The 26,010-nt window shown below is 39.3% G+C and overlaps 1 protein-coding gene across 6 annotated transcripts in view; it reads right to left on the reverse strand.

Moving 5' to 3' along the window:
- Nucleotides 1-26,010, reverse strand: part of Tulp4 (TUB like protein 4) — a 226,818-nt gene that overhangs the window by 102,109 nt on the left and 98,699 nt on the right. Inside the window, exon 1 of one of the 6 annotated variants that reach the window (XM_026393845.2) lies at nt 11,070-11,113. The exons of the other annotated variants lie outside the window; for them this stretch is intronic. The gene's annotated coding sequence lies outside the window, so the exon portion shown is untranslated. Of the gene's footprint in view, nt 1-11,069; nt 11,114-26,010 lie in introns of those variants that run through there. 6 annotated transcript variants of the gene reach the window in all.

Below are 26,010 nucleotides of genomic sequence, written 5' to 3' on the forward strand. Positions count from 1 at the left end.
TGGTATCTCACTTTTATCTCAGGGAAAAGTGGCCTTTTAAAAATTGTAATTGCAGAGTTTAGTCAGAAAATTAAATTTCTTTGCCTATGATGATATTTTCAACAAAAACAGAGTATCTGGTAAAATTAAGAAACTCGTTTGTTTCAGCTTCTTTCTTTCGAACTATAAATCAGTAAACCACACCATGCTGAGTTGGGAGACATTCATTTTCAAAACTCAGCCAAGGCATTAGAGGTAACTAAAAACAGGGCAGATGGCAACAGTGAAACCTGTTACCTACCCGCCATGGCACCACCCTGTTGGGGGGAAGTGCTGCTTTTGCTATCATCAGATGCTTCTGCAAAACTCAAGGATAAACTGTGATTTAGTCCAGGTTGTGCCATGTAATTCTGTGATTTTGATTATGATATTAAAGGCCATAATTTAGAGTTAATTAACTGTGGTGACTTCAGGTATTTTTAAAAAAATATTTTTAGTTGTAGATGGACATAGTGCCTTGATTTCGTTTATTTTTATGTGGTGCTGAGGATGGAACCCAGTGTCTCACACGTGCTAGGCAAGCGCTCTACCAATGAGCTGCAACCCCAGCCCTTTAAATAAAAATAATATTTTTCAGGTCACTGTTATGTTTCAATAACATACTTGTACAGGATAACAATGTCTCTGATGAAGGCTTTGTTTTATTCATTAGAAAATAAGCATATTATTTTTCTTTAAGCAAATAACATGACAGATGAGACCAATTATATTACCAGTCATTTATATAAACAAAAATTTAAGTAAATTATTTACTAGTTAAGCACAGAAATTACTGTTCTATTTATTCCATGTGAATCATATGGAATATGGCAATTTACTAATTAAGATAGAAAACAGAAAAGCCATGATTATTTATTCTGGCTAATGCGTTTTAGATACTCAAATCTCTAAACACTCTCTCTTCACATGTACATTTGTGACCATGTGAAGAGAGTACATACATTAATTTAGCTGTGAAAACCAAGCTACATTTGTAAAAACTTAAAGAAGGAAAGTCATTTTAAAGATTTCAGTTGGGTTTAAAGTAAGGATCATAAACTGCAAAACACTAGTGATAATAATCTGGAGGCACAGCACACACGGCTAGATTTTTTTCAAAAGAGTAAAATTTTGCTCAGAAAAATGATTGTAACCATTAAACTATATACAAAATTTGAAATGAGACAGGCATGGTGGCACATGCCTGTATTTCAGCAACTTGGGCAGCTGAGACAGGAGGTTTTCAAGTTCAAGGCCAGCCTGGGCAACTCAGTGAGACCCCGTCTCAAAATAAAAAATAAAAAGGGATGGGGATGTAGTTCAGTGGTAAAGTACCCCTAAGGGCTCAATCCCCTGTGTGTGTGTGTGTGTGTGTGTGTGTGTGTGTACACATATATATGGACAGAAATGGATGTACTGCATAGTATATGAATCATAGCTCATTAAAGATGTTAAGAAAAAAGAAATCCAAGGGGTTGTGTGCCCACGAACATGCAAATGTGTGCAAAAAGGATAATATGCAATCCCATCAGAACCTTTCTTGAATAAAATACTTGCAACATTGTGTTTTATAGTAGCATCTGCCTTGGACAATGGAAGAAACATGGTATCTATGTAGTGAACATACTGAAAAACTATTTACTAGTCAATCTGTCACTCAGAAATTATGCTTTGGGCTGGGGTTGTGGCTCAGCTATAGAGCACTCATCTGGGTTCCATCCTTAGTGCTACATAAAAATAAGTAAATAAAGTAAAGATATTATGCCCAAGTACAACTAAAGAAAAAAGAAGTTATGCTTTAGGTTAAAATGTTTAATATATTCATGTATCCTTTTAAAATGATTTCCTCTTAACCAATTCCTCCCTCCTCCCACCCTTCCCTCCCCCCCTCTCTCTGACTCTTATTTTTTCTTAGATATTATTAAGCACCTTCCAGTCCAAATTTCTTCAAATGAGGACATATATCAGAGTATGCTGTGTTAGGGAACTTCATGAAGATTTTAGACATATTTGTAACTGACAAGTGGTCACTGAACACCTAAGCCCTAGAGCAATCTGTATGTTCTTGACCAGCTGTGGTCTCCAAGTTTTGATTTTTTTTTTTTTTTTTTACGGTTAATATAATGAACTTGCATTGAGAGTTTTAGCCACCAGACTCACCATTCCCTACTGTCTCCGTGTCACAAGTTCTCCTGTAAGAGGTCCCGGCAGCAGTATAGCCCCTCCATTTTGACTACTTTCTCCTAGATTTTCCTTACCTGTGTATGTCTGCAAGTCACTCTGAGATGAGAGCAATAACCTGAAAATAATTCTCCCCCTATTTTCAAAGTTTTTAAAACAGCAAACACTGTGAGCTCCATACAGTACTTTGGACCTCTCTGCATATCATCTCATTCAGGCTCACAATAATTCCATGAGACAAGAACTACTACTGTCCCTATTTTGCAAATAAGAATCTAGAAAATAAAGAGGTTTAGGGCCAAACACCATGGTGTACACCTGTCGTTCCAGCAGCTTAGGAGGCTAAGACAGTAGGATCACGAATTCAAAGCCAGCCTCAGCATCAATAAGGTGCTGAGCAACTCAGTGAGACCCTGTCTCTAAATAAAATACAAAATAGGGCTAGGGATGTGACTCAGTGGTTGGGTATCCCTGAGTTCAATCCCCAGTAATCACCCACTCCTCCCAAAAACATGAGGTTTAGGAACTTGCTCTTGGCCATTCGGCTAAAGCATGGTGCGTAGCTAACTAGCCCAGGTGCAGCTGGCTTCTGTCTGTGCTTGAACTCCGTGCTACGCTGTCTTTCTTACTGCAGAACGCCCTGCATGAAATCCACAGTGACAGAAAATTATTGTCCAGGAGTTAAAGGTCCTTCTCATCTATGGAACAGTTACATTTTATAGCACATTATTGTGTTCAAAAAATAAAATAAAATAAAAGATATATAGTAAGGAGTAAAATTTACTACCCTGACTCTAGCAGCACCTATGAAGACAGTCAAGCTTTGCTTTACCCTTGAAATAGGGCTCACATACTTAATAATAAATTTTCTTTTGTCCCCATGAAAGACTGTATGACAATTTCAAATTAGTTAAGATTTTTACTTGGTTAAATTGTGAGCAGTCACCCTTTTGTCGAGTGGCTGAAATTCAAAGTTTATTATTTTAACTCAGAAATCAACTGTCTGAATACAGTTTTTCCCTACCAAAACTCACATTGAGGCTTGGTCCGCATAGGATGGTCTTTAAGAGGGATTAATGCTTCTCCTGCAGGTGAGCTGCTAACCTCAAGAGTGGAAGAGTCGGTCGTTATAAGGTACACTCTGGCTCCTCCCCTTGGTCTGTCTGGCACAGGTGCCCTTTTGCATTTACCCACTTCCCCATCATGAGGTAAGTCACCATGAGGCCCTCACAGGAGCCAAGCAGATGCTAACCATGCTCTTGAACCTGCAGAACTGTAAGCTAAATAAAACTCTTTTCCTTATAACCTACAGCCTCAGATAATTTGTTATGGTTACACAAAACAGACTAAGGCACCAACGTTACCTGAAATTTATAATAAGACATGCCAATAACAGGGGTAATGATCCGAGAATTATGGCTAGTTTAATTTTTAAAGTGTCTGGGGTGAATATTTCAGCTAGCTAATTATATAATGTATTTGTAGCTTTTCCAGATATGGGCTGAGCTGTATGCCATCATATTTGATTGAAAAACTATTTTGGAGAAGGGGGGATAAAAATTTACATAGATTAAGGAACTTTTAAAAAGGACCTCTACATACCAAACACTGTACTAAATTATACATACCTATTAATGTAAGACATGTGTACATCTATATTATAAACATATACTAGCATAATGTATACTCATGTAATGTGCACATGATCACGTATATGTACAAGATCACATGTGTGTTCCGTTTACATCTATTATAATACATTAGTTTAAACCTTGCAACTCCTCGAAGAAGTTACCACCATTTTATAGAAGAATCGAGGTTCAAAGAATAGATTGGCTAAGGTGAACATGTACTAATCTAGAAGCCAGAGTCTGCTGACACCAGAACCCATGATACTCCTTCTGCTATGGCATGTTTCTTATTTTGACCAAAATTATTGAATGTGAGCTATCATCTATGGTATGATCTAACTAAAAGGGTGCCAAGCTGGAAGTCCTGACCATAGATGTGTGATGCATAACGGCAGCCAGGTGCAGCAGGAAGCCAGTAAGAAGGGTCTTCAGATGTTTTATCTGTAATGAACTGTCACCATAAGCCCTTGCTAATTCTGGCTGGTTTTCAAAACTGTAACTGTGGTGAGCAAGGCAGGAGAAAGACACAGGTGATCATGTACTTTTTCTGACTTCCTTGGTCACAGACCTGCATTCACAGCAACAACATACTGAGGCAGGTGAGGCAATTTCCTTCCAGATGAACGCATCCACTTACTTGCTTCCAACAGTCAACTAATTCTTAACTCAGAAGCCTGACTTTGGGTTTGGGAGATATAATCTGGCATTAATTTCAGAATTTCTAAAGCTACTGCTGGGAAGTTTTCCAAGCAGATCATTTGATTTGTAGTTAAACACACTCCAAATATTTATGAGTCCTTGGTCATCCTCTGAATTAACAACCCCTCAGTCCCCCAAGCCCAGAACATGTTGATCCCTGTATCCCTGCATCACAACCTGTCCAGGCCTAACAGCTGAGGCTAACATGGAGTTACTTCTCATGTCTAGCTGGGGTTACAATGCTACCTCAACCCAGTTCAGGCAGCTGGCTATTAACTTGTCAATAAAGTAGAGGCTTGGCCTGAGAAAAAAGAATCAACCAATGCCAACATATAAAAAGATATAAAAATAAATGCTAAACAGGCATGAAATTCTTAAATTGAATGTCAAATTTTCTAAATTAAATTACCTTGTCATAATGTATACTACATTCTGGGGATAAAATATTGGCTTTATGTTTAAAAAGAAAAGCAGCATTTGAAATATTTAAGAAGACTGCAATTCTAGTCCTTCACTAGTCTCCTCATTCTAGCAACCTGACTCAGCAATCACTGATAGATAAACCTTTATCTATGGTCCTGGGATAATGTCTGATTCTTAGGTCTGAAGTCTCAACCACTTTACAAATTCAGCTACTTTACTAGCTCTCATTTTCTTCTAAAACCACATTGAACTTTCTCTCTTTTTTTTTTTTTTAATACCGGGAATTGAACTCAGGGGCATTCAACCACTGAACCACATCCCCAGCCTTATTTTGTATTTTATTTAGAGACAAGGTCTCACTGAACTGCTTAGTGCCTTGCTTTTGCTGAGGCTGGCTTTGAACCTGCAATCCTCCTGCCTCAGCCCCCTGAGCCGCTGGGATCACAGGCACGCACCACAACATCCAGCCAACATTCAACTCTGAAAAGATGGTCGCTGCACCCATCTAATCAGCCTGTTCAAAGTAAACATTTAATCACAAATGTCAAACACAAACCCCCTCTGCAGTTCCCACACTATTCTGCCCTTACACTTATGCACCAAGTGTCCCAGTCTTTGTTAGCTGGGGGAACCTTCCCAGTTCCCTCAGGCTCTTTCATCACACTCAGAACAGCTTGCCTGGCTCTTCTGTGTCCCTTAAACCCTTTCAAGTCCAGCTCAAAACATAGCTTCTAGGCATCGTGGACTCGCCTGTCATGCCTAGGCTGGGTGTGGGTGAGTTCTACAGTACATTTTTACTTACCTTTGTAAGTTTCATTTAACAGTTATCCATGACCTTGATCACAGGTAACTACTTCTATCTAAATGATGAAAAACAACACCTTCATGATAGTAACAGTCAAATATATGTAATATTAATTGTTGTGTGTGCCACTTTTGTTATTTCCCTACCATCCTTACTATAAGACCATGAAAGTAAATGCACTCATGTTTGTGTTACAGCGAGGAACTAGTTTGTAGGGTCTCACAGGATTTACAAAGTTTAGAAGTGCTTTCATTACCCTTGACACCTAGTGGAATGTATACTGGGCAGACGGTGTGATACAAAGCAGTAAGAAGTACCGAAAGCCTGTAATTGCAAGATTGGCTTTGAGTCCAGGTACCACACCTTAATGACCATGGAATTTTGAAGTGGGTGCTGAGCAAGATAGCTTGAATTTAGTTTCAGATTAAGCAAAATGCTCCAGACAATGCTTCTCATGAGCCAGTAGTGGCTAAATTGGCTATGATCTTGTTTGTCGAACCTGAGTCCTGCCATTTCTGAAACAGCATCATTCCTATTCAACTTCATAAGATTAATGGAATTTGTTTTGTTATTTGACTCACTTATTTGAAAAGGACACTGCTCTAATTAATATGTCTACCCCTACTGTCATGACAACTCAATTTCTCAAATAATGCCAAAGTTAATGATCTGGGGGTTGGGGTTGTGGCTCAGTGATATAGCACTTGCCTAGCATGTGTGAGGCACTGAGTTCGATTCTCAGCACCACATATAAATAAATAAAATAAAGGTCCATTGACAACTAAGAAATATTAAAAAAAAAAAAGTTAACTGATCTGGAAGTCTCATGGCTTGTAAAGGGGTTATCAGTGATGAGAATTCCCATTTGTCCAGGCTTACTAAGTAGCTTGCCCCACAACATATCATTATTATTATTATTTAAAGTAATTGACTTTTTAAAAAAATACCTTTATTTTATTTATTTATTTTTATGTGATGCTGAAGATCGAACCCAGGGCCTCGCACATAGTGGGTGAGCACTCTACCACAGAGTCACAACCCCAGCCCATACAAAATATCATTTAAAGTATCCCATTTCACTCTTACTGCACACTTGTAGGTAGACCTTATTTATTAATCATTTCAGAGGAGAGAATCTGGCCCAGAGAGTTGAACTGAAACTAGAAAGGAGTGGCAAACCAAAGCTCTCTTTGGAGTGGACTCCAAAGCTCTCTGCCCTCTTTGCTGCCTCAAGGAGCATGACCAATGGAGAAGAAAGAGGAGGAATTCCATCACCCATGTGTAGGAAGACCTTAACAAGGTTGGAAGGCTTGTTTTCCCGTTCAACTGTGAGGCAAACTATCAGAAACAGTCCTCATCAGCTCATAGGGCTCTGAAGCTGCTCCCTTGCCCTCCACTTCTCCAGACATATTAATCAGAACAGTGTCCTTTTCAAATAAGTGAGTCAGATAACATAACAAAGGCCATCTCATCTGTGGCAGATGAGATCAGTAGACACAAGGACCACAGAGCCAAACCTAAGCAAGCAGACTTGGATGCATGTACCACATGAGTGTCTGCTATGTCAGATGCCAGAGATAAAAAGGAAATTACATATTCTTTACCTGAAAGGAGCTTCCAGTCTAATTAGGGAGACATACATGTAAACAGTAATTGTGCTGCATTTAGTTAAAGGTGATAGTGCCAAATCCAAGTAAATACATATTCAATTCACTCTATTTGGGGTTCCATTAAGAGAAGTTCAGTATTCATAATCTGAGCTTTGATAAAGATAAATGAACCTATATTACTGTCGTTATTAATGAATAAATACACTTGAATGGCCTTCTTGGATCAATAGCTATTTACTTCTACAGCTCAGAAGGCAGAATGCACCCCATGGAGCAAGTCACAAATTCAGTCATTTCATTCCCACATCCTGAAATATAACCCATAGGGACTGGGGATGCAGCCAGTTGATAGAACACTTGCCCAGCAAGTGTGAAACTCTGGGTTCAAACCCCAGTACTACTAAAAAATAAATAAAATAGACCCCACAACTCTAATGAACATCAAGTCCGAAAAGGAAAAAACAAAACCAAACAGAGCCCTATGTCTGAAATACAAGTCCATCATCAATGATTCACCATTCTTAAGTATATAAATCTCTGAAAATTAAGCAGTTTTTCACTCAATGATAAAGCCTAAGCTGACTTAGGCTCTTTCAGTCTATTTCCATCCCATTTAGTGAGGTCTGTTACGTTGTTTGATTACAGCATGATGCCCCAGCCCTGTGGGGAGACCTTCATGCTCTATGCTATGTACATCTCATATGCCTTTTAAAATTCAAAATACTTAACATTCAAGAACAATCTCAGGGCTGGGGCTGTAGCTCAGTGGCAGAGCACTTGCCTAGCATGTGTGAAGCACTGGGTTCAATCCTTAGCACCATATAAAAATAAATAAAATAAAGACATACTGTCCATCTACAACTAAAAAAATTTTTTTTTTAAAAAAAGAATACTCTCAGGTAAAATTATAGGACTATATCAAAGAAACACTAATTTGAGAAGGAAGCTCACTGTCAAGTAAGAAATGAAGTCTTTCCCTTCTCCCAAAACTCATTTTCTTCAAATCACCTCAAATCAAAGCAAAGCATCTGGGAAAAGCCTGTGGAGCCCTCCACCTGGCACAGGCAAAGTGTGACCCTGCCCATGCCACGTCTGTCTACTCTGGCAAGAGCCCCCCTGGGAAGGACAGCTGTTTCCTCTGGCCGTCTGTCTGGAGCCTGGCACAGTGCCTGGGCTCTTGTCAAATGGAAAGAGTCCAACCCTAAGTTTATTAGTCATCTCAGCTTAGAGACGAATAACCCTCTTTTGCCCTTTGGTGCAATGGTACAAACATACACACTTGGGTCAGGTGTGTTCCTTCTGGTAATTTGTTCTGCTTGAAAGGTATGAGAAAGAACCAACCAGGCTACGTAAGGTGTGGCTGCTACGCGTAGGAAGGCCACTTGAAGGCTAAGATCAAGGATTCAGCACAGTTCTTTTCTAACCCTGTTACTGCCAGAGCACAGGGAACGGTGTGGTCTGGCTGCAGGAAGGGGCCATCCAGAGCTCCTGCTGAACCTCTGTGGACAGTCTCAAAAGTATATTTGAGTCTCACAGGATCACTGTTTTAATGTAAATAAGGATTAAAATGAAAAACTGCTGATAAGTGAAACCAGGAAGCTTGCCTATTTTTACCTTCAAACTCTTTTACAATCTGGGAGACATCTTTAATTCCTCCTTTTCTTTAAGGCCTTACATCAAGTCTGTCACCCAGTCCTTTCCGGTTTTCTTTGAAATAACCCTGGAAAATCTCCTCTCTAGTCCTACAGCCTCCACTTGGTTCCCATCATGGGTCATCTGTTAAAACACCCTTGGTGATCTCATTCAGTCTGGTGTCTTTTTTAAGTGGCTTGAAATACGAACTACATATAGTTGGCTCCCAATTTTAGCTCCAGCCTAATCTCCCCTGTGAACCCCAGAATCCTTTATGAAACTGCCACTCACCATCTCCATATGGCTGTCAGATAAGCTTATGAACCTAACAAGTCCAAAGCAGAGCTCTTGAAGGGCCTACTCCAAATGTTGTGGTCCCAGGCCTGAGTCAAATGCTCCAGGGCCTCACATAAACTCCATACCCTGGCCCCTGTGGGCACACGAGCTAGAACCTTCTTTTCTCTTCCAGTCCAGTAGGACTGCTGCAGAGCTGTGTGTAAGTTCCCACAATAAGTGCTTGGGACTAATCACCCTGGCACTTAGTGCTCCTTCCTCTGGAATCCCACTCAGTCCTATTTTGTGATGATTTGGAGCAGTCCTTCCTGGTGCAACTCCAGGAACAGGTTCAGTAGAGCAGAACAAACATGGTAGTCTACCTTCACCACCTTGGTAAAGGCAACTTCACCCTTCCAACTCATGAGGCCAGGGAGCTCTGTATTTTCTTCATCATACCTCAAATGTGATTCACTGGTGAATTCTGTCACTCTACCTCCAGGATATACCCAGAATAGAGCCACATATGCCACCAGCCTGGCCTCTCCTAGCAACCTCCTAACTGGTCTCTCTGTTCCTTCCCAGCTCTCCTCAGACAAGCCACACACACAGATGTCTGCCCTTCTCCCTCTAAGGGTATCACTATTCTGGCTCCACCTATCACCCCTGGGAATGTGATTCCAAATGCCCTGTTTTGAGTCCTGACTTTTCCAGGTCCTAATTTACAATTAAATATACACTCACTTCCCCTGAGATAATCCACTATTGCCTCTAACTCAAAATTCCCAACTGACCTTATCTTTCCCTCAAAACGAACTCCCTCATACTAATTGCTCATGTTTTCTATATACGATATTGCAACAGTGGCTGCTCCTTTGGGAATTGTCTTGGCAGTCACTTTCACTTCCCATCTGTTTGCCCTTGCAAGGATACATCCCATCCCTATGCCTTTTACAAGAACTACATCCCCTCCCTCTTGCCAGTTCTTCCCCTTTTGTCCAGCATTATAAATTCCAAGAAGGAGCCGCACCTAAATAATTAATATATTAACAAAAACAATCTGTCTTTAGATTTACAGAAGCTAGAACATTTGGTGACTTTCAGATAATATCAGAATGTGTAACACCCTCCCCCTAGCCTTTAGTTCTGTGCATCAACTACATGAAGCATGCAAACTGTTATAAGGTTCAACTTGCAGAAAAGTGATCTGTCTAAAGAACTACAGGAACTAGCCCTAGAAGTTCAAGGTCCATTACAATGGTGTGGCCAGAGGAAGAAAAAAGCAGACACACTCGGACTGACAAAGACCCCACTTAGCACGAAGCCTTTCTGTCATTCTCCCTTGCTCCTCCTTTCTCTCCCTATGAAAGTTATTTGCAACTCTGAAGTCTCAAGACAGCGCTTTGAGAATAACAGCCTCCTTCATCTTTCAGGGTACCTGCCGATCCCCATGAGCACTTGGCTCCTAAATATTGGTTTTCAAGTGGTGAGCAGCCCAGAACAAGGTCCACTAAGAATATCAACACAATTACAAGACAGAAACCCTAGAATTATCACTTCCTTTTAAGTCTCAATGAGATTGGTGTATGTTACTTTTATAAAACTTGGGGAAGATCACAAAATTGGCCACAAATCATCTCCTTACTTTGCAATGTGACTTTGTAGGTCCTCCCATCAAAAGGAGAGGACTATTTCTCTATACCTTGAATCTAGGCTTGCCTTGTACCTCTGGCCAACAGAATGTTGCATGAAAGGATGTGACAGTTCTAAGCCCAGGCCTCAAGAGACCTTGCATACCTCAGCTCCATCTCTTGGAATCTTGTCCAGCTGCCAAGAAAACAAGCCCAGGCTAGCCTGCTGGTGAAGAGAGACAGTGGCCTGGCTGCCCCTGCCATTCCAACTGACTGCCTGCCAATCTCAGGGCACAACTGCCTGGCTGACTGGCAGATGATCTGAGACACATGATTGAGTCTACTAAAACCAGAAGAGCAGTCTGGCTCAATCCAAGCCAACTTGTTGACCCACAAAATCTTCAGCTAAATAAACAGCTATTTCAAGTAGTAAGTTTTGGAATGGCTTGCTATGCTACAACACAAAATAACCATTACAAAATTTAACCCTATGTGTTAAAAGATAATATATAAAACTACTGTAGCACATATAAGGCCCTCATAAATGTTTTGTGCCATCTCATATGCAGGGAAGAGGCCTCTTCACTAGACTTGGCTCATCAAGAGTAGAGATCCCAGCATTTTTATCTCCATATTATCAACACCCAGCACAAATGCAGAGGCTCAAAATCTGTGTAAATGATAGTCATGTGAAGAGGTGAAAAATATAAATATCTAGGGCAAATTTCTTTTATATTTAAAACAACAAACTACTATACAGTTAAACTTAGCAAGGCTACTTTAACTTTTCCAAGTATTTGTTTTCTCATCTATAAAAACAATGAGGATAAGAATACCTTCCCCTAGGTAATATTTCTGAGGTTTAAATGCAATGGTTCACATATCCTCAGCATAAAACCCAGCCAAAGAAAACAAAAACAAAAAAAAAAACCCCACATATAATGTTGTGGTTATTGTTACCCATTTGCTTTTCTAAAGTAAATTATAAGATGTAGCCACAGTGATATTATTTTGCGCATAAGACAGTGCTGGGCACGTAGTAAACATACTTCATAAACAGAGCTAATGAGTTCTTATTCATGGAGATCTCAACATATTCCTATATTGTATATATTAGTTTAAAGCTGGGGGTGGTGGTGCATGCCTATAGTTCCAGCTATTTGGGAGGCTATAGTAGGAGGATAACTTGAGCCCAGGAGTTCAAGGCCAGCCAGAACAACATAGTGAACGCTTATCTCAAAAAAGAAGACAAAAAGAAAAGGAGTTATTGGGTTTAAAAGAACTTATTTCGTTGTTTAACTTATGAGTACCTGGTTCTTTAACACTTAAGTTTATGTAAGTATAAAAAGGTCACAATTTTAAAGAGAGAAATAATACCCTAATAACTATGTAAACCCATTGAAAATATGTCCTTAATAAGCTACTTTGAAAAAATATCACAGTTCAGACATGTTTTAAAATAAAAATATAATGAGTCCTAGAAGAAACCACTCCCAAATACATTTGCTGTTGAAAAACTAAAACCACTACACCTTACTTGCAACTGATACGGTGTCAAACTTCCTATGTTCATTATTTTACTATCATTAGAAGAGAGCAACATTCTATAGACAACTTGGACTACTTCGACTACTTGTAAGACATTAAAAAGTAAAATGGTAAATTTCTGAAATTACACGGAGAACAAAGGAATGGCGTGGTCAGTGGCAGTCTGGGAGCAAAACCTTTGACCTCCCCTCTTCTCTCATCTGGCAAAGTTTCCAGGACCAGACACAAAATGGGGAGCTGATCCTAGAAAACTAATGAAGTAGCTATCTTCTTTGAATTTCATAACTCAATTTCTTTCCATTTGGGGAAAATCACTGTAACTCACAAGAAGCCACCCATATTTGCAATACAGCCACACTTGTGACCTGCTCCTGGAAAACGTCTATCCTTTCTGATCAGCACAGCACCCAAGCAGGCCTCTGTATTAGTGTTATTAATAGCATCCTAATGGCACTATTGAAAAACAAGAAACAGCCTGCAACCAAGGTTCCCAAACAGCATGATGTGTCAACACAGAGATTCACATTTTCCCGAGTTTGGTATTTCTTTCATAACAAAGGAAAATATGCCTTTCTCAGACTCTCCTCAGAACCACTGGAACCACAGCATACCCCACAACCCCTATTCCCTTTGGTAAGATCTTCTGAGCTCTCTGCCCATTTGGAATCTACACAGTCTCCAAGGGCCAGATTGAATCCTAAAACCATAATTTCCAACCACTGGAACACAGCAGGAGTTCAATAAACATCTGCTGAACATATCAACATGCTACATTATAACACAGCTGGTAGATGTGTATTATAAATAAGTCCTCAGGAAAAACTTCTATGGTCTGGATAGAGGCACCTAAAAAGGCAGCTTCCTGGAGAAATCAGCTTTGCAGACACCCAAGGCTGCTACCAACAGCTGAACCCAAATGTCCTCTCCTTTTTAAGGAGTGCTTTTTAAGCACTTAATTTCAAATACAGAATTATCATGTAGATATAAACTCCATAACCAGTGGAACTGAACACAGCATTTAAGTCTGGTCCTGGTACAAAGTCAGCCAGCATGACAAAGACCGCCAAAATGAATGACCCTGCGTGCTGCATTCTATAACCATTTATTTGGTCTCCCTGGCAGCACATCACTTTGACTCCTTAATCTGTGGCTACTTGAAGGAATACGGCTCCAGGAGACACGACAGGTGGTGGAGAGCACCAATTTCCCACTTTCCCACTGCGTGCCAGGTGCAAGTCACTGAACCACCCCCAGTTTCCTGATGAAGCACCTGCCTCAGAGGGCTCCTAGGAGGATTCAACAGGCCAATTCCCGACACAAGATGTCGCCTAGGACACAGTAAGAGCTATGTGGGTGGGGTAAACTAACATCGATGTAAATACCGTTCTCATCGTTAGCACTGTCTGCACTCTCACTCACAATGGAGAACTCTGTAAAACCTGACTAAGTTTCCACCCCACTCCATCATTACCTACTCTAATCTTCAGGTTCTTTCTGTCTGAGCAGGGCCAAGCTGGTCAGGCCTTGCTCAATATTCATGTTGTGCTGGCAGAGACCACCACCAATAGTTGCTATAATTATTGCATGAAAATAACCTAAATATCCACTTGATTTCCTAATTCTTCATGTTTTCTAATTGCTGTAGTGTGGGCTACTTCTTTAGGATATGAAAGTATTGAAACAGCAAAAACAAAACAAAACCACATCTTGTATAACTTCTACTTACTGGTAATAAAATGTGATTTAGAAATATTGTGTTTGGCAAAAGACAACCAGAAAAAAAAAAAAAGTCCTGAGGGGAAAAAGAAGTCCTGATTAATACCGATGGGGCCACGAGCTCCTGTATATTGGAAATGTTTTTATTTTAAGAAGTCAGGTTAGCTAGAGTGTATAAAATGCTTGTCATTTCAGAGTTCGTTTCTATTATTAAGAACAATGATTCTCAACCATTACTAAAGCACTCCAGGGCCTTACCAATTATCTCATGCTACTCAAATTCTTAAAATAGAAATTTATTTTAATCCAATTTAATCTTTAAAAAGTATGCCACAATGCACTTTTAGGAAAGTGTTGAGATGTCAGAAAAATCAACAGTAATACTTCTGCTATTATGTAACCCATTGGGTCCTGAGGTTCAATGTTAACAGCTTTAAAAAATAAAAAGAACTCCATTTCCATCTCCATAGCTGCTTGTTCTGATTTTTCTGCTTTGGAAGAGCTGGTAAAGAATGAAGGGTAGAGGCTGGGCCTGGGGCTGGGGGTGGAGCTGGAGCTCAGCGGCAGAGCATTTGCCTAGCATGTGTGAGGCACTGGGTTCAGTCCTTAGCACCAAATAAAAATAAACAAATAAAACAAAGGTATTGCGCATCTACAACTACCAAAAAAAGAAAAAAAAGAAAAAATGGTAGTCAAAATATCATGTGTCATAAGATGCTGTCTTCTGAAGGTCTCTTATCCTTTCCCTGTTTTGCTGTTGCTGGGTTTCTGTTGGAGTTTTTTAAGTCACCCAATAGCTGGCTGGCTGACTTTCTTTCTTCTTCCCCCACTCTCTTCTATCCTTCTATAGAGGGGATTCAAATTTCTCAAATCTCTCAAATGACCTTTACTCTGGAACCTGAGCAAAACTAGTAGCTCTTGGCTGTCATGTGCCAAATGGACTTTTATTCTAAAATACATTAGATGTATTTAACATATAACCTGTGCCAAGTTAAGGAATTAAATATCTTGCAAATTCTGCTCCACTTCAGAATCAGTTATTGGTAAACCATGAGGTGAATTTCTGACTGACTACTCTAAAAACTACCAGAATGCTTCCCATGTGATAGGTATTGTGTTTCATAGATGCATGTCATTCATCCATCTATATCCTAAAACTTGAATGGTATTACCTGTATCCATTGGGATTTTTATTTGACACACATGGCAGTAAACTAAAGAAAAGAATACACGAACTAACTAACCCCCACAGTGAGAAGTCTAGACAAGGCCAGGCCCAGCCAGGCTCACTGAGACCCCATGGGGCTCTGCAAAGTAAGGTCCCCTCCAATGGGTTTGTTCTCTGGTTCCTAGTGCTAGAAAGTGGAACACGGTTACCCAAACCTTGCATTCTCTTCTCATTCAAGTCTGGTGGGAAAATGAACAAGTTTTTTTCTTCCCTTGTGCCAACCAAAGTCTCTCATTGCTCTATCATGATCTCACTGCTTTAATATGATCAGGATCCCATTTCACTGTTGCCAGGGACACACAAAGCCTAGGCCTAAGTCATTGAACATTCTGAGCTGTTTTGGACTCCCAGGTGAAACCTCAGCAGAGAAGGAGAGGGCTGACCCAAAGGGTGAAAAAATGCTGCATGTCAAAAACAATAGCCTTCCACCCCATTTCTAGAAAGAAAACAAGACCCAGAGACTTTGAATAAACTGCAGATAACCAGAGCTACTCTCTAACTCCACAACCATTTTATGACCACTGCACAAGCTACCACAACAAACCAGAGGGTTGACCGTGCTTAATTAGGGTCTTCTGTGCCCATATCCCACTTTGAACCCATTCTCTGGAGAATAGTTTTAAAAGAATCTTCCACATGCAGACTAACACTCCCTAATAATACTTCTTGAGCAAAACAACAGGAGAAATATGAACAGACTCCCTTATATCTGAACAAATCTACTATTAGAATGTATGTAATTTCTGTGTTTTTATCATGTATTGTTTGAATGCTTATGACATATACATGGTTCAAAACTGGATATCAGAAAGGGATGCAGAGAAGCAAAGCTCCTTGTCACCCATCTCTATCTCCTGGTTACCTTCCCAGAGGCAACCACTGTTACTTCCCAGAGGTAACACTGTTACCAACCAGTTGCTTACACATCACTTCCAGAGATGTTCTATATATACAGAAATAGAAGTGTATAGATTTTCTAAAACCAAATGACAGTATCATTTGTTCTGTATCTTGTTTTTACATAGCAGAATCTCACTCAGCTTCCACCTTTGGAAAGTTCAAATGAAAAATGTCTGGATGCAAGCTCTAACAGCTGCTACCCAGATGGATGCTCACAGTCTCAGGACCCCATTGCTGCTGGCTTGCTCTATGCCAGAGGCTGACCCAAAGTGTCTTAATGCTCAAATTTTCCTTCCTTGTAGAACAACAGTCATCACAAGGCACTGTAACAAAATAAGGGCTGCATAAAATAAATGCTCTCCTGAGGTTAAAATTATGGGCTTTACATGAAAATCTATTTGTATTTTTTAAACTGATTCTAAGAAGTTATAAAAGGGGAGATCCTTCTTGCAATGTGACACATTATTTCCTACAATAGCATTTTGGAACTATAAAAGAATTCCAACAAGTAACTTCAGAACACATCATGACACATTTTTCTGCAAGGTCACAGAGAGACCTTCTTCCACAGAGACCTAGAACCACATCATAAGGATTCTCTATACCATGCTAGGTAAACAAATAATCTGCTAAATACTGTGAAAATACCATGAGGATAAAAACAATAAAACCTTGTAACTCCTTGCTTGCCCCACCCCCATGAATGACTATATAATTTTTTTAAACGAGATATTTTTTTCCAATATATTTTTAAGTGTCCATGGACCTTTATTTTATTTATTTATATGCAGTGCTGAGAATCAAACTCAGTGCCTCACACATGCCAGGCAAGCACCCTGCCACTGAGTGCAATCTCAGACCCTTACTATATAATTTTTTAAAAAGAGAAACAAAGAGTATGTGTGTAGATCTTAAGAAAAACGGTGCTGTTGTACATTCTATATCCAAGTTTCACGCCCTGAAATTGTTTTTATGACGGCAATGGATCCGTGATGATCCATTTCTCTTTTAAGAACAAGGCTCTAAGGCTGGGGATGTGGCTCAAGCGGTAGCGCGCTCGCCTGGCATGCGTGCGGCGTGGGTTCTATCCTCAGCACCACATACAAAAACAAAGATGTTGTGTCCGCCAAAAACTAAAACAATAAATATTAAAAATTCTCTCTCTCTCTCTTTAAAAAAAAAAAGAAAGAAAGAAAAAAAGAACAAGGCTCTGTGCTCAGAAAACTGAAAGAAATTAACTGGCTGACCCAGAGGTTAGAGTGCCAACAGAGTATTCATACAGAATATTCATGCTATCTGAGCTCAACAGCCCCACTTCATAAATGCCATCCAACACTACTAGGAATAGACTAATGTACACTTTCTATGTATGACAAAAAGCCTAAAAGATGCTGTTCAAAAAGGCTAAGAACACTATGCTGAGTCAGGCAAACTGAAGAGAACAATTCAATTCTGTTATCTCACTTTCGAATTAATGATATTTTTACACAAAAGAGAACTGTTTTATGGAAAGTCACTCTCTAGATAATAATTTTTTCTAACAGACAAACCAATCAAGGGACAAGGAAATCGAGGAAATGAAATTCACAGGTAACTCAAACTTACACATGCAATATGTCATCACCAGCATGTCTAGAAGATGGGGCAGCACCTACTGGGAAACACAGGGCTAGACTCTCTCGGGCCACTGCTGCTTCCACTCCCTCCTCAGATCCTCCCTCCACCCTTCCTTCCCAACACCAGGCCCTCACCCCACTCCTCTCTAACAGCAGCATCTGGTTCCCCAAAAGTAGAAAGCATGTGCAATTCTTTCTTTTACTTAGAAGGTAAGCTCGGAGAACCAGTGACTGGAATTAAATTGTATTTCCTCAGAGTTTCCACTTTGCCAAATTTAGGATGCTATCTGTAAAAGTTTTAAACTCACCTATCTATTTAAAAATAAATAACTACAAATTAATAATTTTAATAAAAGTGAAGGATTTTGGTCTGTGTTTAGCCTTCTTGTAGGTCTATTTTTTTAAGCTAGATTCCCTATCTCCAGCTCTAAACAGATACCATATGGCTGTTTCCTTGCTAACTTATTTATTTTTCAAAAAATGTTAACTGCAATTTTGGCAGTTCTTCATTAAACATTATTCATAAAACATAAACAAACAGCTCTAGCAATCATCCATGAATAGACTTCAGAAGTTTGTTTAAAAAAAAAAAAAAAGGAAATTTCTCCTCTTTCCTACAGAAAACAATCCCTCCCCTTCCTTTCATGAGCCCCTCTAAACCATGATGGAAGAGTCAAACTGCTGAATAATCATGTTTTCCTTGGAGAAAATGAAAAGGAAGAAGCTGCTTCTGGGGATGTCCAGTCTCTGGAGTCATGCCAGGGAAAGGGACAGATGTCAGGGTCAGAAAAGGGACAGTGGCCAGCACCATTCCCACAGGTGTGATCTTTGGGTAAATGGCCAACGCATTATTCCTGTGGGGTTTTTTCCTCTCCAAAAGCAAAATTCAGCTTGGAAAATAACAACTGGGAAGGCAAATAAGACTGGAAAAAGTTCTGCAGAGGTCACAACCCTTTAGACATCTTCTGAGATCACTGATTCATGAACTTGTTTGGCCTAATAGGAAGGGAAAGTGGCAATAATATGCTAAATATCCGACTCCATGGATAACCTCTTGCTACCTGGTACAACTGGGAAGTCAGAATATGTGGCCCTAGATGGGACTTTGAGATTACTTACTAAAAATGAAAAAATAAAGACAAAGCATTTCTGGGCAGGATACCTTTTGAATTCAGGTTTTAAATACCACTCACTACTTCAAATGATAGATAAAATATTTTTAGGAAGGAAGAAAGTCGTGTTTACAAACAAGAGAAATGAGACACACAAACACCTAAGGCTGGCAAGAAGGCTAAAGCCACAGTTCTACGATTCAGACATTACCAGGGGCTGGAGAGGGAACATGGCCAAAGGCACATCAGTCTGGGTAGGACAGAGTCTCTACCAACTCCACAGTTTGTGGGAAGAAACTGAAAAAGACCTGTGACCACTGCCCAGGGCCATGGCTGAGATAAGGCCATGCTGAGGGCAACAGGGGAACACAGAGAGCTGCCTTATCAGGAAAGGTAGGACCCTGAACTCCCAACTAAAATCAGTTATAGGGGCTGAGGATATGGTTCAAGTAGTAGCGCGCTCGCCTGGCATGCATAAGGCACTGGATTCAATCCTCAGTACCAAATAAAAATAAAATATTGTGTCCACCTAAAGCTAAAAATAAATATTTTTTAAAAATAAATAAAATCAGTTATAAATGAGAAGCCTAGAAAGGAGATGATCAAAACCAACACACAGAGAGAGGTAAGGGCACAGACAGGGACAAAGACTTCCACTTAAGACAAGCTTCTAAACTTAAAGTGCAAAGCTCATGAAGAAAAAAAACTCAAGATCAGAAAATAAATTTACTCCTGACAAAATGAAAACAAGGCACACTGAGAACAACCTTAACATAAATGGGTTAAAAATCCAAAGGGATGGGAAAGGAAAGCAAACAAACAAAAAAAGTATTCTTTTGGAAATAAAATCAGGAAAAGGTAGACTAGAAAACAAAAATCTGTTAAAATCCTGAAAATGAGAAATACAGATCAACAGATGGGAGAAACTCAACATCAGCCATAGTCAAAATAGAAAATGAATACCTGACAACCACTCAGAGTACAGAAAGAGATAAAAAAAAAAACATTAAGTGACATAACAGATGAAGCAACACCTAATAGGATTCCCAGAAATGAAGCTACAAAAATGGAGGGAAATCAGAACAAATGCCAAAAACTTTCCAGAACTGAAAAATCTTAACTTGACAGCTCCCAATGATCACCAGGTAGACAGGGGGGAAAGAAGTACCCTCTTAAGACAACTGCAATGAAAGAAAACCTCGAAAGCTACCATCATGAAAAAGAGTTAGAAGGTGATGATGATCAGACTGGCAACAGACTGCCCCCACAGTGACCTCAGAATCCCATGCCCAGGAAGAGTGAGGATAAAACAGGAATATTTCCTGAGGTTTAACAGGTGGGGTTGTAGCTCATGGTGGATCACTTGCCTAGCACTCACCAGGGCCTGGATTCCATCCTTAGCCCTGGGCAAGGAAAGAAAAAAAATTTAAAAAGACAAGGTTTACCCTCTATACCTTCTATAGAGTATCAGTTACTAAAGGAGATCCCCTTTGATAACAATAATTTAACACTCCCCCCCACACACACAAAAAAAGCAATAAACTAAAACAGAGACTAAAGGCTTCAGAAGTAATTAATGGCTGAGTCAAAAAGAACTGTACTATGTTGATTCTCAATTTAGAATTCTTTCCTCTAAACCAATTCTGCCTCTCAATCTTTCAATTTTATGTTTTGGCATTTTAGGTTCCAGTTAGTTATAAAACTACACTTTTATACCTCCTAAATATTAGCAAATTATTTTTTACAACATTCACATTCTTCTTACTTCCTTGGAATACGATTAAAATGAGGAAGAATTCTCCAAACAAAAGCACCAAAAAATACACTGGAGAAAAGAATAGCCTATTCAACAAATGGTGCTGGGAAAACTGGAAATACATATGTAGCAAAATGAAATTAAACCTCTATCTCTCACCCTGCATGAAAATCAAATCAAAGTGGATCAAAGACTTTGGCACAGAGACCGCACCTAAAAGAAGCAAAAATAGGCTCAAATCTTCATTGTGTTGGCTTAGGACCTGACCTCCCTAACAAGACTTCTAAAGAACAAGAAGTTAAAATCAAGACTTAATAGGTGGGGGGCTAGAGTTCCAGCTCAGCGATAGAGCACTTGTCTAGCATGTATAAGGCACTGGGTTCAATCCTCAGCACCATATAAAAATAAATAAAAGCACTGTGTCCATAAACAAGTTTGAATAAAATAAATTTTTTAAAAAAGAATCAGTAAATGGGATGGGTTCAAACTAAAAAGCTTCTTATCAGCAAAGGAAACAATAATGTGAAGAGAGCGCCTACAGAATGGGAGAAAATCTTTACCACATGCGCCTCAGTGACGCAGATAGAGCACTAACTCCAGGATACATAAAGAACTCAAAAAACTTAATACCAGGGGCTGGGGATGTGGCTCAAGCGGTAGCGCGCTCGCCTAGCGTGCGTGCGGCCCGGGTTCGATCCTCAGCACCACATACAAACGAAGATGTTGTGTCCACCGAGAACTAAGAAAAAATAAATAAATATTAAAATTCTCTCTCTCTGTCCCCCTCTCTCTCTCACTCTCTCTTAAAAAAAAAAAAAAACTTAATACCAAATAAATAAATAACCCAATCAATAAATGAGCTAAGGAAGTGAACAGAAGAAGAAATATAATCGATCAGCAAATATATGAAACAATGTTCAACATCTCTAGCAAATTAGAGAAACGCAAATTAAAACTACACTGAGATTTCATCTCACTCCAGTCAGAATGGCAATTATCAAGAATACAAGCAATAGTAAGTGTTAGCGAGGATGTGGGGGGGAAAGGTACACTCATACTTCGGTGGTGGGACTGCAAATTGGTGCAACCACTCTGGAAAGCAGTATGGAGATTCCTTAGAAAACTTGGAATGGAACCACCATTTGATCCAGCTATCCCACTCCTTGATTTATACCCAAAGGATTTAAAATCAGCATACTACAGTGACGCAGGCACATCAATGTTTACAATAGCTCAATTCATAACAGCTAAACTATGGAACTGACCTAAATGCCCTTCAACAGATGAATGGATAAAGAAAATATACATACGCACAATGGAATATTACTCAGCCTTAATGAAGAATAAAATTATGGCACTTGTCAGTAAATGGAGAATATCATGCTAAGTGAAATAAGCCAAACCAAAAAAACCAAAGGTTGAATATTTTCTGTAATAAACAGATGCTGATCCATAATGGGGTGTGAGGGAGGGGTGATACGGAAGAATGAAAGAACTTTGGATTGTGCAGAGGGGAAGGGAGGATGTGTGGGATGGGAAGGACAGTGGAATGAGATGGAAATTATTACCCTTTATACATGTATGATTACACTACCCATGTGACTGCACCATGTACAGCCAGATTGAGAAGTTGTGCTCCATTTGTGTGCAGTGTGTCAAAAATGCATTCTACTGTCATGTATAACTAATTAGAACAAATTAAAAATTGAAAAATTTTAAAATGAAGAAGAATTCCAGTTGAAATTTGTTAGTCATTTTATTAACTATGTACTTGGTTGGTCAAGTTACCTGGAACCTTTGTAATATATTCCATTTCCTCCATATTTAACACAAAAACAATTTTTCCTCCTTATTTTGAAAGATGAAGTTTCAATAAATAATTGACAACCGCCTTTGATTTGCACCTCAATGAAAAGAATTTATACATTTTTAAAGCTGAATTATTTTAATGACATTATTTCACAATATTGATATGCATTTATAAAACTGAGACATTGCACATAGCAACTATGTATATATTGTCAACAAAAAATACATGGCTGTCTCTTTAACTCAGAAACACACACCAAAACACCAAAATAACAATATACAAAAATCTACCTGGTACTCTTAAGTGGATAAAAAAACAGATCTTAACTCTGAATGATATAACAGTGATTCGTATACAAATATTAGTTGCTTTGCACAACCTGTCATGTAAACACATTCCTCAAAAAATCTTACTGAACCTCCACATCTGTATCCCCAAGCAATTACCTGCATATTTTTAGGCTCTATAAATTATTTGTAACCTGTACACAGGTTCTATGGTTTTTCATGTGATGGAACAGGCAATAAAAGGAATATTAATCTCAAATAGCACATAGCCAGACAAGCACCTGCCTAATAGGGATACTGTGTCAGTCAGAGTCATGACATAATGGTTTTTATGTAAGTACACATACAGATACCCTACAATCCCAGGTTCCCAGACCTTAGGGAAGTATAAATATAATCATGAAAATCCCTCCGGATGGCTGGTCAAACTGAATAAACACAAACACAGTCTTTTACATTGAAAGTAACTCCACCAGTATCAGATGTCACTGGGACAAGCTCAGTGTTATCCATGAAAGGTCACTTTGCAGGACATACTGAAAGACAGTCTGGTCAGAGTGAGTACAAATACCTCAAGAGTATGGGTTCATAACCCTGGGCAAGAGCTGACGCCACTCAGCTGAGTATTTTTAGACACAGGAGGACAGTTATGCAACAGGGCTATTTCAGTGATGCTATGGGTCCTTCTGTGTAGAGACCAATAAAAGTAATCTTTCAATTACTAGAGAAATTTTCAAAACCGAGGAGTTTGAATATTCTTGATGCAAAATAAATAAGGTACCTAAAATTTTTATGTGTATGATCAAAAAAATGTTTTAAGCTATAACACTAATCCACTGATTACAGAAAAAAAAAACTCATGGTTATACAAAATTACATACAAGAGGAAGTGAGGGGAAAGGGAAAAAAACAAGGGGGAGAAATGAATTACAGTAGATGGGGTAGAGAGAGAAGATGGGAGGAGATGGGAGGGGAGGGGAGGGGAGGGGAGGGGAGGGGAGGGGAGGGGAGGGGAGGAGGGATAGTAGAGGATAGGAAAGGCAGCAGAATACAACAGACACTAGTATGGCAATATGTAAATCAGTGGATGTGTAACCGATGTGATTCTGCAATCTGTATACGGGGTAAAAATGGGAGTTCATAACCCACTTGAATCAAAGTGTGAAATATGATATGTCAAGAACAATGTAATGTTTTGAACAACCAACAATAAAAATTTTTTTAAAAATTTAAAAAAAAATAAAAAACTCGTGAAAAGCCAGACAATCTGGCACAAGGACTAAAGGGCTTTTGGAGTTTTCTTGTAGGGACCTAGACTCTCCTCTCTCAATTGTAAGGGCAATATATCGCTGTTTTTAAACAGCAAAACACATGCTACTCATGAACTTTTAAATTTTTTTCTACAAACTGTATTTAAATACTACTCTAGTCAAATAAAAAGTGAATTTGGATGTACCCCTAACAGTGATGGCTACTCCTGACTGCCCTTCTCAGAACCATCCAACAATTCTAATCTCACCCAGAAACTGAGAGTCAGGACAACAGCACCAAGGGAGGGATGAATGGACCTAGATTGCTGCAAGGTTCCTGCATTTCACCATGAAAATGCAATGTTCATTTCAAATATAACATGATACATTCAAGATGAAGGTTATAATCCTTAGAGCAGTCACTTAAAATAAAAAGCAAAGAAATAGAACTTAAAACCCATAGCAAGGTAAAAAAGATGTATGGAAAAGTGTTTTGGTTAACACAAACAAAGGTAAGAAGGGAGGATCAGAGGAACAACAACAAAAGGTGAGATGAACAGAAACAGAGCAAAAGGGCAGGCCTGAGCCCGAATGCACGAGCAAGTGCATTTATGCAATTCTGCTTACGGCATGAAAGTGCAGTAACAGCTCATTTCTGATGAGGATGATCATCTCAGATGATGGACATGGTTGTACCTTTTGCTGGTCCCTCTCCTGGGAGGGCTTTCGCTTGCTCGGGGCCTGTCTTGTTGCTCAGAGTCTAAAGTATCATTCTGATAATCTGCCATCTCTCTCAATGATAAGTAAATACCTGAATGACAAATACCTCCCAAATAAACGTTCACGGATTCCCTCCCTCCCCTTTCACCCAGTCTTCTGGTTATCAACACCATTCGTTTGTAACAGAATCCAATTTTTCAGAAATACAACATTCCACTTGTTGCCACTGCATCCCAAAATGTTTTGTTTTTTTTTTTTTAGCTTTTTAACTTTTTTTTTTTTTAAGAGAGAGTGAGAGGGAGGAGAGAGAGACAGAGAGAGAAATTTTTAATATTTATTTTTTAGTTCTCGGCGGACACAACATCTTTGTTGGTATGTGGTGCTGAGGATCGAACCCGGGCCGCATGCATGCCAGGTGAGCGCGCTACTGCTTGAGCCACATCCCCAGCCCACCCAAAATGTTCTTTAAATTCAATTTCCACAGGCACTTCCCCATGCTGGCCTTCTCCACTCCAGGTGGAGAACTCTTATTTCCCTCTGTGCCGCCAACTTCACACTCTGGCCTCTGGCCTGCACCTCCCTTGCACCTCCCTCTTGAACTTTCATTTATTAATCAGCTTTTTAAAAATATAGCTTAAATACAACAAAATGCTCATTAAGTATACCTTCCATTGAATTTTGGCACATTTGCACACCCATGTAACTACCACTACAGTAAAATTCCATCACTCCATAAATTCTCAAGTACTTTTACCTCCTCTGTCTTCCCAGGCAATCAATGATCTGGTTTTCTGTCTTCCCAGGGTTTCATATAAATGGAATCATGTACTATAGATAGTCATATATATCTGGCTTCTTTTACTCAGTATAATGTTCTTAAGAGTCATCCATATTGTTGCATTATTAATCCGAATGTGAATTTTTAATAGATATCCCACCTGATCTTCATGTGACATTTCCCCAAATGAACTCGACCTTATTCCTATAAGTTGATGGCTGTGCCCTTATAAACTGGGGAGTCATTTTGGTCTCCACCGTCTTTACCTGCTAATAACACCAAGCCTGTCAGCACTACCACTAATTTTACCTCCAATATATCTTTTTTTTTTTCAATTTTTTTAGTTGCCACCTTTACTTTATTCATTTATTTATATGCAGTGCTGA

Source organism: Urocitellus parryii, chromosome 8 (genome assembly GCF_045843805.1).
Source record: "Urocitellus parryii isolate mUroPar1 chromosome 8, mUroPar1.hap1, whole genome shotgun sequence".
Taxonomy (NCBI): domain Eukaryota; kingdom Metazoa; phylum Chordata; class Mammalia; order Rodentia; family Sciuridae; genus Urocitellus; species Urocitellus parryii.